This window comes from Bufo bufo, chromosome 6 (genome assembly GCF_905171765.1).
Source record: "Bufo bufo chromosome 6, aBufBuf1.1, whole genome shotgun sequence".
NCBI lineage: Eukaryota > Metazoa > Chordata > Amphibia > Anura > Bufonidae > Bufo > Bufo bufo.
The window spans coordinates 299,207,107-299,227,868 of record NC_053394.1 but is presented as its reverse complement, the minus strand read 5'-3'; the positions used below and the strand labels follow the sequence as shown (position 1 = coordinate 299,227,868).

The following is a 20,762-nucleotide window of genomic DNA, read 5'->3' as shown; positions in this document are numbered from 1 at the left end:
CACCTAACTGCCCGGGTGCTGTGAACCCGGCAGCCGCAGGTCCTGATTCCTGACGGACGACTCCTGGATCCACGACGTTCCTTTGATGGGTACTTGCGCTGTTCGACGGCAGCACCCCAGGCGGATCACTGCTGGGTGCGTTAGGAATGGCTCTGGGACGCACTCTGTCTTCCACGGTGTCAGGACCAGTAGCAAACTGTCCGCCCTCAGGAAATGGCCTGCGCAACTCCCTGTCCTCCATATAAGCATCTGCACGCCTGTCTTCATGCCCAAGAGGCCTGCTCTGGGGCGGGGAGCCGTCCAGAACAGCCTCGTCCTCCTCCTCTGTAAGAAGCGCATCATGGCAAGGCCTGCGCCCGTCCCTGGCACCTACAGGCGCAGCCTCGTGTGCCACTGAAAGGGGCTCATCCTGTAAGGGCCTGCGCCGGGCCGCCCTGGCCGACCGCGCAGCCCCGCTGCTGCCTCTGCTGCCACTACCTCTCCCACGCTGAGCAGGCCTCCGACTCCTGGGGACAGGAGGGGATCCTGCAGAACCAGGTCCTGACTCCCCTGTTGCTGCCGCGATGGGCTGAGGGGAAGGCCCCACAGCCTCTGGAGGGTCCCGCCGGACATATGGATTCCTCCCACGCCGGGAGGTCGCAGTAGCCTTAGAATGCTCCCGGCGTGGAGGGTCCCTTGTGGGGCTCCTGACACGGCGCCGGACCCGGGGGGGTAAATCAGGGCTCAGGCGCGCCGGCGGCCGTACCCGCCGCGGCCGTGTAGCTGCTGGAGTAGGGCTAGACGTACCCACCTCCGCCCCCCCTAGCAATGCGGTCACCTGCTGCTCCAGCCAGTCGCTGCCCCTGGTGTCCGCCGCTTCCCTCAAGCGCCGCAGCATCACCTCCACTGCTTCTGCCATTGCTGAATCCGATGCTGCAGTTCAGAAGATGTTGGCTCTCTGCCAGATGCTGGCTCTCTGCTCCTAAAATGGCGGGCGCTGACCTGCCTCACCACTACTTCAGCCTGCCGCTCCCCGCCCCTTTCTAGCTCCTCCCCCCTTTTCCTGCACTCATCCACTTAACCCTTACCTTCCCTGACCCTTGCTCACAAAACCCCTCATGCCGGCCTCCCCTGAAGCGTGCCGCTTCGTCCGGCCTCACTTATTTGCCCAAATTGAAAGTGCACATTTGTGGGCAATTGTCAGGAAGCCAACATTAGTAGGAATGCTGTATCCTGATAATCGGCCAATGTAAAAGAGCAACATATCACCGGATAAATGAAAAAAACGCTAGATCTTCGGGTGAAATTATTATTTACGCAAAAATTTCAAACATAATTTCTGGGCAGCAGATTGTGCAGTGTCAACAGTAGCCAGAAAGAATTCATCTGTATGAGGATGAGTATAGCAGTAGCCATCGCTCATTCCCATGCAGAGCAGATGATCACAGCGTGTAAATACAGCTCTATACCTGCACTGACAAGCAGCCAATTATCCTGATAATTTCCTGTTCAGTTGGCATGTGTAAATGCACCTTAAAGGTGCGACGGATTTATCACAGTGGCTGATGCTGGATGGTAAATGGCTGCTGTAAACGACAATCTGGCGCACGGACAGCAGGAGATGCAACAAAATAATTTAGAGGCATGTACCTCTTAATAGATTTGGTGTATCTCACACCAGCACAGGACAAATTACGAATAGCGTACCCACAACCTAAATAAAATACCCCTTCGTAAAGGCAAAATTTAAGGATACAATCAGGCTTGGACAGGCCCATAGAGGTACAGGGCAATCCCCGGTGGGCTCCTGAGCGAGGTGGGCCCCTAGTCTCCCGCCCTCTGCACCAGTGGCACATAGCACAGTAGACTTACTGCACTACATACATATATTCAATGTACAGCACCTCAACCAGCCGATGTTCATATAAAACACTTGATATATTATTAAAGAAACTCCCCAGTTTCTTATTATAGACACAATCAGAACGGAGATGACTTCTAGGTATAGAGGAAAGCTGACAGTGTCCTCTTTTCTCCAAGACCTACCTTCTCCAAGTTGCTGCAGGGACCCCATATTCATTCATCTGGTAGCATCCTGCTGCTGTGTGAGCAGGTCATAGTTGAATGTATCTGTACGGTGGGCCCCCAAAATACATTTTACTGGTAGGCCCTAGGCACCCCAGTCCGACACTGGATACGACTACAAGGTGACACTGGTCGCAGGACATATGTCGTGATCAGGATAGCAGAGTAGCGGTGATCCCATGGAAATGTATGAATGGGATTACTGCACAAGTCACAAGAAAACCAACACTGCTGGATTTTTTGCGACTCGTGCAGTGATCTAATTCATTTCCATGGGATCACCGCTACTATGCTATCCTGATCACAAACATATGTCATTTGACCAGTGTTGCTCTGTAACAGTACCCCAAAAGTGTCCTAGGCCTTTATTAAGAGTCACAGCTGTTTGATATGGTGTATTCCTTCTAACCCTCTTACGCCAGATTTACTCCTTACATCCAAGTTGTTGCTCTCTTTACCTCTATTTACAGTAAGGAGCCCCCTGAAAATATATTGCCGTATCTTGGGTGAGGTGTGAGCTTTATCACAATGTCAGTGTCATTTGTACTGATCTGCACCCGCCAGATATTCACCTAATGGTACAAAACACTTGCAGACATTTTGACAGCTGAAAGAGCAGTGATTATTACTGATTTTCCATGTCAGGGCACAGAATGGCCTTGTTGTCAGTTGATTTTTCCATGTATTTTTAGTGCTAACATCCTGAGATAATGGAGTGAACGCATGCTCCAACCATCTACTGAATGGAAAGCATAATAAATGTGTATTTATTATCATCAGACAAGCAAGGGGGCTCTGTAATAACATATTGCTAGATGTGGTCCGTCCAGGGGAATTCTATGCTGCTGTCACTGGTGGTCGGGCAGGATATGGTCAGTTTACTGAAATAACAACAGTGTAATCCCATTAATAAAACAAAAGAGCTAAACAAACGGATAAGAGAACATTTCTGCATAAAAGGGAGTCTAAAGTTCACCTGTGCAAAATGCACCAAAACTTTTAGCGCAACTTATGGTAGTTCATGTGACAGAAATTCAAATTTATGCCAGCTAAGAGCTGGTGTAGATTTGAATTATAATTAACACTAACTTCTGACGTAAATTAGTAAATGTGATGGGCTGTGGGAGACCATGCCCATTCCTAATTAGCCCCACCCACTTGCCAGCTGTTCTAACGTGACGAAAATTGTGAAATGTTGTAAATTATAGCACAGATATGGCTTACAACATAATTTGTGACTTATTTACACCACCAAAGTAGCATTCCTGAGAGATGGTGGAGGAGATAGGAAGCACATGCCATTGCTCCTACTCCAAGGGACCTAACGGGTGCTCATGTAAGAACTTTACTCCAGGAATATTGTCAGAGTTAAGAACACTGCTGTCAAAAAGCTTAGACCGCAAAGTGATCAGCAAAACCACAGCTTTTCAGACCCGGCTGTAGGTGAGGGACTATGGCTCAGACACCAATAACCTAGACCTCTTTAAGGCCAGTCTAATGCCAGACCTGTATACCTCCGTAAACAGCTATACAGTGGTCCTTACAATATTTTAAAAAAACATTGCGTTTTTTTGTGGAATTTTTTGTGAAAAAGAAAAAAATAATTTACATTTAAAAAAATAATAATTTTGGGGTGAAAGTTTAATGTTTGATGGAGTGTATTTTATTTGAATTTTATTTATTTATTCTTTATGTATTTTATTTGGAAAATGAGCACTTTGGAGAAATCCCTGGAGCAATTAGATTAGTAATGCAATCATCAGGTGTGCCATGTGGGGGGAAGGGGGTTAAATAGCCGCCTACCCTAGGCATGGTAGATTCTCGCCCCTGACGAAGCTTTATGGGCTCTTTCACACCTGCGTTATTGTCTTCCGGCATAGAGTTCCGTCGTCGGGGCTCTATGCCGGAAGAATCCTGATCAGGATTATCCTAATGCATTCTGAATGGAGAGTAATCCGTTCAGGATGCATCAGGATGTCTTCAGTTCCGGTACGGAACGTTTGTTGGCCGGAGAAAATACCGCAGCATGCTGCGCTTTTTGCTCCGGCCAAAAATCCGGAACACTTGCCGCAAGGCCGGATCCGGAATTAATGCCCATTGAAAGGCATTGATCCGGATCCGGCCTTAAGCTAAACGTCGTTTCGGCGCATTGCCGGAGCCGACATTTAGCTTTTTCAGAGTGGTTACCATGGCTGCCGGGACGCTAAAGTCCTGACAGCCATGGTAAGTGTAGCGGGGAGCGGGGGAGCAGTGTACTTACCGTCCGTGCGGCTCCCGGGGCGCTCCAGAGTGACGTCAGGGCGCCCCAAGCGCATGGATCACGTGATCGCATGGATCACGTCATCCATGCGCATGGGGCGCTCTGACGTCATTCTGGAGCGCCCCGGGAGCCGCACGGACTGTAAGTATACCGCTCCCCCGCTCCCCGCTCCTACTATGGCAACCAGGACTTTAATAGCGTCCTGGGTGCCATAGTAACACTGAAAGCATTTGGAAGACGGTTCCGTCTTCAAATGCTTTCAGTACACTTGCGTTTTTCCGGATCCGGCAGGCACCTCCGGCAACGGAAGTGCATGCCGGATCCCAACAACGCAAGTGTGAAAGAGGCCTAAGTGAAACCCGGGTCGGGCTGTGCGGAAAGAATACTATCATATTGATATGCTGAATAACCTTTTTACTTCTGTGAGTATAATAAAACAGAAAGTTTTAACTGTGCCGGAGGTACTCTCACTATTGTGTGATTTATGACATCTTGCAGAAAAGCCTTTAACGATCCAGCATAGATTTGCTGAGCTTCAATCTGGGTTGAAGCACACCACTATCCAACTGAAGGGTGTCTGTCTTGAGCCAGAGAAAGTGATTACCTGCATTCCTGGAAAAACGCCTTGTGTGAACAAGGAGCAGCGCGGTCCCACTATATTAACACTTTGCATTTGTGAAGAACCCACTTCATTTCGGGAGACCAGCAGCGCAAGTACCGTTGAAACCTAGTGACTCATTTTATTTCATTTTATTGAAGTTACAATATTAATTGGTTCCAAGACGACCATTGTATGTTGAAACCATTGTAAGTTGAGTAGTCGGTTCCAAAGCCCCAAAACGTCATCCAAGATAAGAGAAAGTGAAGATTTCAGAAAAATAAGCAGATAACTAAGACAGATAAATCAAGTCCTTACATATAACAGTCAGGAATAGCTGCTAACTAGCAACTAATCCAGCCATTTTACCAGAGAAGTGGCCTTGATTGGTTGGTTGGAGTCTGAGGCATTGTATGTTGAGTCTGGTTTCACCTTACGATGGGTCAGAACAGACCATTGTATGTTGAAAATATTGTATCCTGAGGCCATTGTATCTTGAGGGATCACTGTATACACAAGAGCCTGCAAGTGCTATTTAATTGCCAATTAACCAGCCACCATACCTGGTGATTGAAATTGTACTTTGTACCTACTACTGCTGGATGTACCACAACTTATATTTTGTACTAGGTAAAGATAGACTTTTACACTTTTACTTCTGGCCTGCTCCTTCAAACCACCTTTCTACTGCACTGATCCCCAGGGAGCAGTGGCCTGAGAGAGTATACCGTGACACAACATCTCATCAGGGCCACTACCACTCTCATCCTGTACACAAGCTCCTCAGGGGCTTTCTGCAAACTTACATTAGTAAAAGAGGCTGTTTTGTTAGCAATGAATGTTGTGCCCTCATGGCACAGGGATCTCACTCCATATAGTCCATCCGTTGTTTCATATGACATCATTGTAAAGTAAAGAGGGACAAAGTAGTGCCAGCAGCAGGAACCACCAAAAAGCAGGAGGTTATGCAAGTTATGTAAATTAAATGCTTACCTCATCACTTCCCATTCCTAACCCCACCTCCCGTTACATGAGTGACAGAATCTAAAGATCCTACCCTCCTCCCGAACTCACGTCCCAAATCCCACACATGTGCAGAACCAGTCACCTCACTCCTCATCTCACACTGATCATATAATGTATACTGCGCAGCTGCGAGACTTGGAAGAGAAGGGGTGGAGACGAGCAATGGTAGAGGGTGTGTCTTATTTGTTTGTGGGCGTGGCTGCACTATAAGAGTCAGAGAATGCTGGACTCATCTCTGAAGCAGGGAGGAGACAGGACTCATCTAAGGTGCATTTACATATATGGTGGGAACATTTATTTTAGGTTTTTGTCTGAACTGATAGTTCGTTCAGAATTGATTTTAATATCATTATTAATGTATTAAAAAGTATTTATAGAAAAGTGAGTGGATAAATAAGCTTAGAAAGTGATGACAGGTTTCCTTTAAAATAATCCGTAACTTTTATTTACATAAATAAAAAAACTCCATGGTGTCCTTGGGGGGATGCGTTTCGCGCAGATCGAGCTTCATCAAGACCTAGTGAGGACATTCTCCAGGAGAAAATTAAAAAACAAAACTGACCAATGGAGTGGAAAGTAAACTCGATATATCACCGCCCCTCTCCTGCAGCTGTCCGCATGGCTAGATGATTAGACAAAATCTCAGATGGGGAAAACTTCTCATGTTGGCGTGCAAGTGTACATCCAGTGTAAACGCGTACTTAGATGACAGCCATACCTCTTGTATGGGATCATAACTGATGCAGGGGCATGTATGTAAAAAAGCCCAGAGAGCTTTACTGATGTTTTGCATGCATATGCTATGGCTTCATTGGGCTTTTTCACATATATGCCCTTAAATCAGCCACGATCTACTCATATGCTCTGGCTCTCATCTTGGCACGTGTTCACACACAGATTTGCATGTGATCCCAAACAGCCACATTGTATGCATATGTTATGGACTTCATCTTAGTATGTGTTTACACACAGATCTGTGGGTGGTCCCAACTGGTGGTAATACATGCAACTTTAAACAGGGGATAATTATTATTTTTTTCACATCTTTTTTATTAGTTTTTTCATTGTCAAATCATAATATATCATCAAATACAGATTGAATCAGTGTTACATTCCATGACATAGAAAATATAATGGTTACACAGTTTTCTGGGAGGCTAACAGAGATTTAACAGATAAAGAAAGCCTCAATAATCAAAAGAAAAAAATATATATATATTCCCCCCCCACATAACCTTGTCCAAACCCATATCTCAGCCCATCTTCACCCCTTCACCCAAAGGCACACCTCTGATTAGATCCTGTTTTAGCCTGATTTTAGCCCACTTTCAGTTTTCCCAATCCATCCTTCAGATCTTCAATCAAGTGCCAAGATGCCAGCTTAAATGGGGACATTATCCTTGGATATTCCGACTCGGGATCATGCGCCAGGAGGAATTTTTTCCACACTCGATATAGTTTTTTACCCAAGATCTCTTCATTATTCAGAGTTTCAAGCCATTCCAAATTAAATGTATGTCTCAGTTGTGTGAGAATCATTTCCCTGGTTGGTATTTCAGGTTTAAGCCACCCCCGCAATAGAGTTTGTTTGGCTATCATCAAAAGCGTATGTCCCGTTTGTGAGAGAACCCTTGTCGCTTCTCCTCCCCCCTCTTCTGATGTCTCTGATTCTTTATCCATATGTGTTACTACAATAGATGGAGTAATGCTTCCTCTAAAGCTGCTAATTTGCCGAAGGATCTGGCCCGTCATTGACCAAAAACTCTCCAAAAAGGGGCAGCTCCATAAGCCATGGAACAGAACTGTCTTCGGCAATCTCTTTGGTGCGGTAAGTTAAATCCATATATGGCATGATGCAATATTTTAATATGGGTTTATCGCCATTTTTCATTAGTTATCGCCTTATATAAAGCCAATAGACCTGCATATACGTGTTTGGAGATCTCCTCTATTTCCAATATCTGTCCCCATTTATTGAACATTTTCTTGCGATCCTTTGATCTCTATTTGTCCCGTAACAATTGATAAAGTAACGTTATTGTGGGTCTAATCTTAATACTAAGGAGAGAATCAAACTCATTTTGTTTCCACTCCTGAGAGAGATCCCTAGAAAGATTTATACAGTAATTCCTAACTTGCAGAAACGGTAGGTAGTTAAATCCTCGTAATCCCCATCTTTCCTCCAGTTCTTGCAGCGTGGCCCAGCGATTTTCTCCTTATTTAAATAGATCCCCCAGTTTCGTTACCCCTTTTTGTATCCATTTCTGAAAGAGTTTGTCATTACTACCCGGCTCAAAGCCTGGGTTACGCACCAATGGTAAATGTTTGGAAATCTGATATGATAGATGAAAGTGTTTCCTCAGTATCTTCCATGCTAGAATTGTGTCCCTTAGTAACAGTGACCTTTTTATCGAGGTCAGAAGCTTGGGTAGGCTAGTATGCATTAGGGCTACCAGGTCCCATGGTGCGGCCAGCTGTCTTTCTAATGTTAGATTTGAGTGGAATGATGTTTTGTTGACCCAATCCAAAATATGCCTGCTAAGACACGTTACATTATACCCTCGTACATCCGGGAAATTTAATCCCCCGTGCTCTTTCCTCAATTTTAGTTTTTCTAGTGAGATTCTCGGTTTCTTTCCATTCCACAAAAAGCTAGTAAACCTGCTCTCTAGCAATTTAATATCCGCATGCTGGAGCATTAATGGGATAGTCTGTAGTGGATATAGGAGCCTATACATTTCCATCATTTTAATTAGATGACATCTCCCCGCCAGAGATAAAGGTAAATTTTTCCATTTAGTCAGGTCTGCTATTATTTTGGCTATCAGCGGAGGATAATCTCACTGGTATAGTGAATAAGGGTTCTTCCCTATTTTTATCCCTAAATATGTAATGTGAGAGAGAGCTCGTGTAACAGAAAAACGGGACAACCATCTTTGATGCCTGCTCTTTTCCGGCGATAATGTCAACAGCTCGCATTTAGATGTGTACACCTTATAGCCTGAGTAAGAGCCAAAAACCTCGAGCGTCTCAAAGATTTTCTTCATATGACTTTGTGGCTTGGCTAAGAAGAGGATAATATCATCTGCGAATAATGCTGTCTTCAGCTGCTTGTCCCCTACCCTTATCCCTTCAAATAGGTCTGAATGATTCAGACCCCTTGCCAAGGGTTCCAGTGCCAGGTTAAAGAGGAGGGGCGACAGAGGGCACCCCTGCCGTGTGCCTTTCTGTAGAGGAAAAGGCTTTGAAAGGAAGCCCTGTGTGTACACCCTCGCACTAAGGTTACTATACAACCTGGATAAGAACATCCTAAAGGGTCCACTAAAACCCATCTTATCAAGGACCGCTCCCAGCCATGCCCACCTAACATTATCAAATGCTTTCTCGGTGTCTAACGTGAGCATGGCTGGGGTTTCTCCCGCTTTCGGATCACGATTCACCTTATCTAGGACTGTCATTACTGTTCTAATGTTTGTTATGGCCGAATGTCCTTGGACGAATCCCACCTGTTCAGGTGTAATCAGGGCAGGCAGCAATGTCGCTAGATGGTCCGCCATCAGCTTAGAAAGTAACTTAGTGTCAACATTAATAAGGGAGATGGGTCTATACGAACCCGGTAACTGGGGGTCCTTCCCTGCTTTGGGCAGCAATTTAATATAGGAAACATTCTCCTTATCAGGATGCGCAGTTCCTTTTAGTACCTCATTGAATAAATGCACTAGGGTTGGTGAGACTTGTACCACTAGGGCTTTATAATATTCCCCCGTGAGGCCATCAGGTCCTGGGGCTTTAGAATTCCCTAAATGTTTGATTACCGATTAAAGCTCCTCGACCGTAATATCCGCATTTAAAAACGCGATCTGATCCTGGCTAATTGTCGGTAGCCTAACTTGTTCAAGAAGGGTGTCAGTGAGATTGATTTGAGTCTCATCTTTATATAGCGCCCTATAGTATTCCCCCACTATGCTGTTAATCCCGGCTGGGTCATTGACCACTTCATTTTTCGCATTTTTAAGACTGGTAATGAACTGGGGTTGTCTCCGTCCTTTAGCCAAGTTAGCCAGTAGACGTCCAGCCTTATTCCCAAATTTATGCAGGGTGGCTTCAAATGAGGTGAATTTTAGAGATTCCCTGTCCCTTATGTATTTGTCATATTCCTTGGGCGCTTCGGGCCATTTCCTCTTATTTTCTCCAGTAGGATCGTCAACAAAGGTGGTGTATGTTTGTCTGACTTTGTTACTAGCCCTATCTAACTGTATTGTATTTTTTTTCTTCAACCTTTTTTTCTTGAACCCGAAAACGTGATTCATAATCCTCCCTCTTATTACCGCTTTGGATACATTCCAGAACAATTCCGGATCATCTATATGAGCCTTATTGGTGTCCTGGTATTCTTCCCATCATCCTATTAATTTGTTCACAAAGTCCTCATTTGAGGTCAAATGTGAGGGAAATCTCCAAATGTAGTCCGAACCCCGAGGATAAGAATCCCTCAGGATCAGTTCCACAGGCGCGTGATCAGAAATAACCATATCACCAATGTCAGCTGACTCAACTTTCCCCTGCAGAGATTGGTGCACCAGAATATAATCTATATGGGACCACGAATCCATCGCATGGGAGTAAAAGGTGAAACTTCTCTCGTCCGGAAGAAGTTGGCGCCAAGGATCTATCAACCCCGCCCCTAGCATCATTGGTTCCAGGACTTTATCTTGTGAGCTACTCCCATCTGCCCTATGCACATTACGTTTCCTATCCTCCAGATCCTTTATTACTGAATTAAAATCTCCCCCTACTATCTTGTTGGGGCATTGGTCTTGTAGCAGCTCTTTTTCTAATTCCCTGAAGAATTGAGCGTTGCTGGAATTAGGACCATAAATGCTGTATATACTGTACTGGGACCCTTGGACTTGAAGAACTACATTAACCCATCTTCCTTGTGTGTCTGCCTGGGACCTTATAACTTGACAGTTAAGCTGTTTGTTAATTAGAATCAGGACTCCTGCTTTTCTCCTGATCGCAGGAGAGCCTAGTACCTGTGCCACCCACATTTTTTCCATGCGACTGAAATCCTCTGACCCTAAGTGAGTTTCTTGTAGCAGTACTAGATCAGGATTTAGTTTTTTGAGATGCCGAATTACCATCCACCGCTTATGTGGTGATCGCAAACCCTTAATATTCCCCGACACTATTTTCATTATGTCGTTGTATGCACCTAATAGTAAACTGATTCCAGATGTGTACCCTTAACTTCTAATGGCAAGACAGGCTGAGATTACCCGTAGATTGTAACACTCCCTCCCCCCTTAACCCCTTTGTTAACAATAGTATATAATCCCTTCCCCTTTTCCAACCAAAATTTCCTTATTAACTCCCTTTTTTCTGAGTTACAAAACTTCCCTCACCACATTATTCCCAATATAGGTCAACAAGGAAAGTTCCCCAGTGTTTCCACCCCCCCCCCCCAGAGAGATAGGATCAAAGAACCAAACTGGCCCCACTATAACAGGAACAATAAACTTCAGGACTTAGTCATTCTTATCTTAAGAGATGCCCTGTCTAACAAAGGATATCAAAGTCCCCATGGAGTAGAAGATCATCTAGGACAGTCACCTTTTCCTGAGATTAGCTCTCCTATCGCTTGGTGAGTGTTGGTCTCTTGGTATGGGCTCCCTCTCGCCGTCGTTCCAATCTTGGCTCACCAGTATCTTCTCTTCTATGTTGCCGTTCGGTCCCGGATGATTTCCAGAGATGAAAGATCTCGAATTCTGGTATTCTCTTCTTTCCTTGCCCTCTGACAGTTGAAGCAATTCTTCCGCTTCCAATGGGTCTCGATAATACCGCACAGTGCAATCTTTTAGGGTCACTTTCAGACTAGCCTGGTATTGTAACTGGAACCGGATCTGTTGTCTGTAGAGAGCCGTACAGACATGGTTGAACTCCCTCCTCTGTCGTGCAACCAAATAATCAGCGAATAATAAGACTGTGTTCCCCCTGATCTTCAGGGGTTCCTTTCTCGCTCTGAAGGCTCTTAGGATCACCTCTTTGTCACTATAATCCAGGTACCTCATGATGATCTGGCGAGGTTTAGGGATTTCTTTCCGTAGTTTGTGGCCTCTTCGCTCCTGGGCGTCTGGGTTAGGACCGATTCTGTGGGCTCTCTCTACTTTATGTCTGCCTTCCAAGCCCAGATCGTATGGGAGCTCCCGTTCGCAGATGTCCACAGGGGCTTAATGCTTTCCGGCAGCCCCAGCAGCCTCAAATTGTTCCGCCTGGACCTATTTTCAAGGTCTTCCAGACGATCTCTCAGTATTATGTTCTGCTTATATAAGTCCTGTGCATCCCTCTCAGACTTGGCAGATATATCTTCCATCGAGGCTACCCTCCGCTCAAGTTCATCCAGACGGGAATCATGTTGAGTTACCACCTCATGAAGCTCATGTAGAGACTGTGACAATGTGTTGGATAATGTCTCCTTGATATCAGGCGCAAAGTGTATAGCCACTACAATGGCCAGCGTCTTATAATCGATCACTTGTGCTCCAAGAGCTTCTCCTTGCTGTGTGGAGGAAAGCGCTTCTGTTTCTGGGGCAGCCACTGGCGAAGTAGAGCGGGAATCCGCCATCTTGCTGAGCATATTCTCCCTGTGTGTACCTTTGCCACTTGTGATCTTTTGGCTCCCGCTTCTCAGGAGGTATCGGTCCATGAACCGAGGTATCCAGGTATGCGATAGACCTCTCCCCTCCCTCTAGGTCTTCTGTCCGGCGTTAAAATATAAGCGGGTGCGCTTTTGTGGTGAGAGATTATCGGAGCCCTCTTACTCCGTGTCCTGCATCTCATCGCCGGAACCAGAAGTCGGATAATTATTTTTTTTGTGATACTTTTCCTAATCTGGTTATTACTACTATTTTAATTGCTTATGCTAGTGGATGTACACCGAATATGACCAGTATTTGTTTTTAAATATTTGCACTTGCACACCAACATGAGAAGTTTTCCCCATCTGAGATTTTGTCTAATCATCTAGCCATGTGGACAGCTGCAGGGGAGGGGCGGTTATATATCTAGTTTACTTTCCACTCCATTGGTCAGTTTTGTTTTTTAAATTTCTCCTGGAGAATGTCCTCACTAGGGCTTGATGAAGCGCAATCTGCGCAAAACACGTCTCCCCCCAAGGACACCATGGAGTTTTTTTATTTATGTAAATAAAAGTTACGTTTTATTTTAAATTCCAAGGCACTGGACCTATTGAAAATTTGTTACTGAAGTCTCTCATGACCCCAGATCCAGGGGATTCATCCGTGCTGCCATTTTCTTCATATTACAGGAGTGTCTGGATTATGCAAATTGAGGGTGAGCTGTGCAAAAAAAATGTTTTTGTTTTTTCTTGCTATAAGAGCAGCCCCCTTACGCCTGCTGTTCTTTGGTCTAGACAGTTCCATGAACTTTTTCAGAAAGGGCAAGAAGATGCAACCTAAAACAGACCTGAATCAACTGTCTCAACACCTCAAAAGGACCAATGAGGCAAGGTGCTTCTGCCAACTAGTACAAGAGTACCTTGAGTCTGATGGTTTTGAGGAAAGGCAGACCTTGTCCCCAGTAGAAAACACTTATGGTCAGCGAATCCTCCTTATACAAGCAGAAGCCTGAAGAAGGGATGTTTTAGTCTCTTGCCGGATCTGGGTGTAGTTGACAGTGGACTCATTTGCCCAAACTTCAGAGGAATCATGTAATTGAAGGGCAGCCCTTAATTGATGGACATAAACTATGAACAAAGGGGTTTTACTGATAGACTCACTAGGATTGTTGCTAGAAAACTCTGCCCAGGGGAGCACAGCAACCCACTCATCATGATGTGCTGAAGTGATGTGTCACAGATAGTTGACCAGGACTTGATTATATGCTCCACCTGTTCACTAAGTTGTGGATGGTAAGCTGAGGAAAAGTCTTACTTAGTATATAAAAATTTGCAGATAGCTCTCCAGAACGTAGAGGTAAACTGCACTGCCTGATTAGACACAATGTGCAAGGGCAAACCCAGCCTAGAAATGTGTTCCACTAACAATTTTGCCAGTAGACTATCAGATGGGAGGCCAGACCGAGGTACGAAGTAAGCCATCTTCAAAAATCACTCAGCCACCACCCAGAGTACAGTGAATTCCTAGGAAGACAAGAAGGTGAAAAAGTCCATGGCAATATGTTGCCATGGGACATCAGGCACTGGCAAGGGAAGTAATAGTCCTGCAGGTCTTTGTTTTAGTGACTTATCTGGGAACAGGTAGAACAGACGGCTATATAGTCCTGAACATCCTTAGAAACTGAAGGGCACCAGTAATGTTGAATAATTTAATCCACAGTCTTGTGGAGACCAGGGTGACTGGCAACTTTATAACATTGCCCCAGACCACGGCCTATTTCCTCTTTGTCACGGAGACATATGTCTTGCCAGGTGGAATTTCCCTCAGTTGAACTGAAGTGACAGGGATGATGTGGGCAGGATCAATGATGCACTGATTCTTCTTCACACAATTAGCCAGGTCAAAGAAACAGAAGAGAGCATCTGCCATGGTATTCTTCTCAGCAGGGTGGATGTGCAGATCAAAATCAAATTGGGAAAAAAACAGCGACTACCGAGCCTGAAGAGGGTTGAGACTGAGTCACCTGAAGATAAGTTAGGCTCCTATGTTCAGTGTAGATGACGATAGGCTGACATGCGCCCTCCATAAGGTGATACCACTCCTCTAGAGCCAACTTGACAACAAACAGTTCTCTGTCCGCAATGGATTAATTCCACTTTGCAGAAGAAAATGACTCTGAAAATGAGAGGTGACCATTTTGTTGGAGGACCCTTTCTGGGTGAGGACAGCTCCAGCTTCAGCTTTTGGGGTCCAGAATTCACCACTTTTCAGGTAAGAACAGATATTGGGGCAGTAAGAGAATAAAAGTGGAGAATAAATTGCCCATAATAATTGGGAAAGCCCAAAAATCGTTGTATGGTTCTCAGACTAGTAGGACAGAAACAGTCCAGAACCGCTGTCAACTTTTAAGGGTCCATCTGACTACCTTTGTTACAGGCACATATACTATAGTCAGTTTTTTCGGAAATGCTGGAGGACAACGCAGACGTGCAAAGACAGAGGAGGATTGAAGACCAAGATGTTGTCTAGGTAGACCACGACACAGACATAAAGCAGGCCATGGAAAACAATGTTAACAAATTCGTGGAAAATGCTGGAAGCCAAAGGACATGATGAGGTACTTGTAATTTCTGTCATGGGTGTTAAAAGTGGTGTTCCACTTGGAACCCTCTCATATGCAGATCAAATTGTATGCCTTTGTGAATACCCTGGCTCTACGAAGTCTGTCAAAGAGCTTAGAGATTAGAGGAAGAGGGTACTTGTTCTTCACTATGATCTTATTGAGACCAAGTTAATCAGTACATAACCAAAGAGATCCATCCTTGTTCTTAATGAAAAAGCAGCCTGCTGTGGCCGGAGAGCAGGACTTCCAGATAGATCCGCTTTCAAGATTTTCTCTAATACACAAGCGTGCAAAAGGGTAACAATTATTTGAACTTTTGACTTTCAGGCTCCATATCTCACCATCCACTACAGCTTCAAACGTGAGACTACCATCATTTTATAGACAATAATCTTGGCTATCTCATACTTAAATTGGACTTGCAACTATTTAGCATATGATTATTTATTCAGATTCTTGTCATGTAACTGCATTGTTACTGTTATGCTTCTGGTGGTGGATCAATCTTTTTCTTTCTTGTCAAATTACAACCTGTTCTCACATTCCCTAATAGCTCAATGTGTTATTAGGTTGATTCCCAAGTGAAAGGTCACTGGTTTGAATCCAGGAACAGCGGTGAAAAAGATTTCCCAATAAAAGAGATCAAGAAATTTGAGGAACTGTCAAGTTTGATGGATGAAGCCTGATGCTATGGAGTTGTTTCACAGGTGTTGGATACCTGACCAGGATTGATGGTGGTCTCAATGCTGAGCTATATGTTAGTATCCTACTTCGCATGCTCGAGTAGTATGGGTATGAAAAGGATGACATAGTGTTCCAGCAACGACCTGAAGCATTTGTCGAGATTGGTAAAGAAATTGTTCAATGACAATGAAGTAGAGGTGCTGGACTGGCCCCCACAGTCCCCAGACCGCAACCCAATTGAACACTTATGGGTAGAGTTTGAAGAAAAAGCTGTATTCGTACCCAAGTGAGTAAACCAGTATGCTCCAACATTGGGAATATGTAGAAGAGATTTGGGAACAGATTTTGGTCAAGACATGCTTGAATCTGATCTAGAGCATGTCCAGAAGGATTCAGGCAGTGTTGAAAGCCAAAGGTGGATTTACAAAATAATTAAAATTTAGAATTTTAGGAGCAAAACAGTAACAATTCAGTTACATGACAAGAATCTGCATAACTAGTCATATTCTAAATAGTTGCAAGTCTAATTTATGTATCAGATAGCCAAGATCGTTGTCTATAAAATGGTAGTCTCACGTTCAAAGCTGTAGTGGATGGTGAGGTATGAAGCCTGAAAGTCAAAAGTTCTAAATATTGTTACCCTTTTGCTCGTCAGTGTATTATGAGAAATGGCTGGGTCTCAAGCAGGGATAGGGCTGACCACGTGGTGGAGTGGTTCTAGGTAACAGGTCTATGGGACAGTCGTAGGGTTAATGCAGTTGCAAAGACTTTCTCCTTGTTGAACATGTCTGCATAGCTGGGATAAGATGGAGGTAGTCCTTGCAGATTCTGTGGAGCCTGTGGGCCACAGACTGTCCATATGGAACCTAGACAGCAGGAGTGACAATCAGAACCACAGCATACAACCTGCCCACTGTTCCTGTCAATCACAGGAGCATAGGGATGGAGCCACAGCAACCCCAAAAAGAGAGGACTAGTGGACACAGGCAGTACGTAGAAGAAGATCATCTCTGAATGTAGGGTTTCCATTTGCAGGTCCATGGGCACAGTGGAATGTTGGATGGATTCCAGGAGTGCAATCCCTCTAACTGCCTTGAGGGAAAACGTGCCATATGGGCAGGGGAGCGGCCTTGCTGGCAAACAGGCCACCGCCTGAGAAGGGGAGAGCATAAGCAGGTCCACACAACTGGATAAAGAAACCGGGGAACTGCAAATTGGAGCTGCAGCAACTGTCAATGTAACTATAGGCTCCAAACGTAGAGGTATTCATAGCCTACCCTCAAATCTAGTTTCCCAGTAAATGAACATTCAATTTGGGATGCTACATTGTGTGCTGAGTATATAACTGACTTATGAAATTAAATAGCAATGTCAAATGCTGAGTACTAATTTTGGACAAGGTCTGGCTATATGAGGCAAATGTCAAATCTCACTATGAAAAACATCACACAAGTAGATACAATCTGCCTCAACAGACTTTTTGTCTGCAGATTTATCTAAATAGATGACATATTCATCTATCCGGACTTCCGCACATAAACCAATGTAAAAGACATATTACTATAAATCCATGAATGACAACAGTCGTGAGAACTGACAACATAATAAAAAAGCTCAAACAGGTTACAGTGGGTTGAGAAACTGCAGAGCACTCAATGTCCAGGGAAAGGATGCAGGTGTACAAAGAAAAGCCAGGGAACAAGGGTTTGAGATACCGCTACATAATAAGTAATAAATCACAATAGTGTCAGAACCTTTAGGTGAAACTTGCCGATTATTTTCTCAATACATGCATCTTGAGTGTTTTTCTTTCTCATCTGCATTGACCCCTTAAAAGGGTTGTAAAAGAATGTTTTTTTTTTTTTTTAAAACCCTCCCATTTTGGCCGGACCTGTAAAGGAAAGATTACTTACCTGCTTGCTGGGGACGGCACCCTGCTCCTTCTCCTGCAGGCCTGTGATGCTCCACTGTGCTCCCTCGATGTCAACATCTGGTTTGACATTGTGCAGCTAATCACTGGCTGCGGCGATGACCAGTTCACCTTACATCATGACAAATTGTCACATAACACAAGGGGATATGGTCTCCGCCACGGCCAGTGATTGGCTGCGGCGTTGTCAAACCATATGTTGATAAAAAAATTATGGCTGCACACACATATAAGCAGTAAAGCTGAGAAATGGGGATCATTCTAAATTCAAGTGGTGTTATACCTACTATAAATGGATCAATAGAAGCTCTTAGCGCACATTTTGATCAAACTTGTGTTGGGCCCATCTACCAAGCTCCAAGGTGGCTTCCGCAGACAGGTCCCTATCACTAATATACCGCCTCTCTTGGACTTATTCAAGTCCACATTTTCAGGGCAGTGTAGGAACCAGCTACATTTGTACTTTGCTCAGAAGCCCCAGGCAGATGGGCAATTGCTCAGTCTAAAAGAGGCGCTACCCTCAATAAATGGGCCCGACACAAGTTTGATCAAAATGTGCGCTAAGAGCTTCCATTGATCCATTTATAGTAGGTATAACACCACTTGAATTTAGAATGATCCCCATTTCTCAGCTTTACTGCTATATGTGTGTGCAGCCATTATTTTTTTTATCAACCATGTTTGCTTTATGGATATGCACCTATGACTATGAGTAAGAATGTGCCAGTCAAAATGTTCTTGTAGTATTTATTGAGGGTAGCGCCTCTTTTAGACTGAGCAAACGCCCATCTGCCTGGGGCTTCTGAGCAAAGTACAAATGTAGCATGTTACTCTACTGCAACATGACCGATCTGTGTGGTCGTACCCTTATTTTTTGTGGTATGAGATGTTTTAATTGGTACCTTTTAGGTGTACATAGGACTTATACAGTACCACACATGGACACAGTACATTTATTCTCAGCCTCACTCCCCTCACATTCCAGCGCGTTTCTGGTTACGTCATAGACTTGTGAAGACACAATTTCTGTTTTATCATTGGTTCAGACTGCTGGCCTAGACTTCTATTATGGCGGAATGCAATACGGAATGCTTCTCATAGGCTTCCGTGGTGCATGCTGTCATAGAATTCCCTTATGGTCTGTGGTAACAGAATCCATAATGTAATTCTTAGATAACCTGAATCTGAATGCCGAACTTGCAAACCGCGAGTTCGCTCAAGACTAATTATGAATAATGGTTGATGGTAAAAACAGATGAAGGAGATGTAAGTCAGGCAATTGAACAAACACATGATGATGGTAACTGTCCGGTAATTGAGCAGACAGATGAAAATAACCAAAGATTAACAAAGAGACAACAGCTGATCCTAACTACTCTTCCTGAATCTTTTCATGTACACCCCTGAACAATGGCCCTAACACCACACCACTGACCCTCAATGTACCTAAATTTTTCCTTATGGAAACTGTACTCTGCAAAACTGACCATAAACAAAACAACTGGAGGATGCAAGGACCCAGAGACAAGAAAACCAAACAAATTACAGACTACAAGACTTAGAAACAAGATCTGGACTTGACAAGTACCAAATTACACAGACTAGGAGCAACTAGACAATGAACAAGATACAGTACCAGATACAAGGATTTGTTGGATGCAAATGCACATAACTTACTCTATCTCTGGCAAGTTCACAGCAGAGACCAACAATATTTAAAGAAAAGTTATCCAATTAGGAACTCCATATCAAAGAGACTGGCCTGCACCAGTGATCAGCTGACACGTAATAATGGATCAGTTGTGAAACTGTTGCATAGTAACTGCCCCAAACAAACCAACTGACAGTAGAAGGCGACACAGAAGATAATTATAGGACTGGTGGAGGTCTGACAACTGGGACCTCCTGATAAATGAGGGACCCCTAGTGGTATGACATTGATATTGTTTTATGTGCATCATACATTATGAAGATGCCTATTAGTAGAATGGAACAACTAAGTAACGTTGTGCTACCATTTAGTCTTGGTAAAAAATCTTTGATACATTTTCCTTAAAGGCAGGAAAACACACAATGTCTGTAAGGAGGTTGAGTATGGAAGGCAGCCTGGCATTAGAAAGGTTAGACAAGCCAGGCTGTGCGGGTCAGTGGAGCCTAGACAAATGGGCCTGAGGAACTGATAACACCTACAGATTTAGTTTTCTTCTCTCTGCTTCAGAAACACTCCAAAAATAACTACCTAGTCATGAGGAAAGTGGCTTTGACATAGAAATTCCAGATTTTCCTGTGCCAGTGCAAAAAAAAAAAGAATATTTGAAACTCCTGTTTAGCATTTGTTAAATGTGCAGACATAGTAGCTCCACCCAAACCCTGGTGTCTGAGAAGATCCAAAACCCTCTATGAAACATAAGATGACACCGGTATTATCATGGCGCACTGTAGGTTTGGGGCTCTGTTGCAAATTTTTCACTGGGCTCCAGGAGCTTTAAGTTGCATCTCTGTTTCTATGGATTGAAGCTGGTCATGTATTTGAAATCTCGTTCACGGTGACGTATGACATCACCACACTGGCTGACTGAATGACTTCATTAAGCGCAAGGCGAGATTTCGACCTGAATCTTCAAGAAAGATGGCCGCTATGATCTCTTCGCAATCAAATGAGGTAAGTACAATAAAAAAAAATATTAAATTGCACACACTAAAATCCTTTAATATGGCTTTCAGATACCATGATCAGTGATGAACGCAGCATCTGAGGCGTTCAATGACGGGGATTGGCGCAATTGCCATTCCATGTCATTGCACCCGTTATTTACAAAGAAATGCGCTTTAAAAAAATAAATAAAATTCGGCGAAGCAGCTGAATCGAATTTTAGAGAACTTTGCTCATCTCTAATGGTAACGCTGAAAGACCAGTCAGAATGCTGTAGGTAGGGCTG

General features: G+C 44.1%; 1 long non-coding RNA gene across 1 annotated transcript; it reads right to left on the bottom strand.

Annotated features, from left to right (window-relative positions):
* Positions 1-2,065: 2,065 nt before the first annotated feature.
* Positions 2,066-19,010, bottom strand: LOC121003880. Its single transcript, XR_005779617.1, has 3 exons — positions 18,872-19,010; positions 10,745-10,747; positions 2,066-2,077 (listed from the first exon to the last, which is right to left on the bottom strand). It is a non-coding gene; the product is annotated as an uncharacterized LOC121003880 (long non-coding RNA).
* Positions 19,011-20,762: the final 1,752 nt, after the last annotated feature.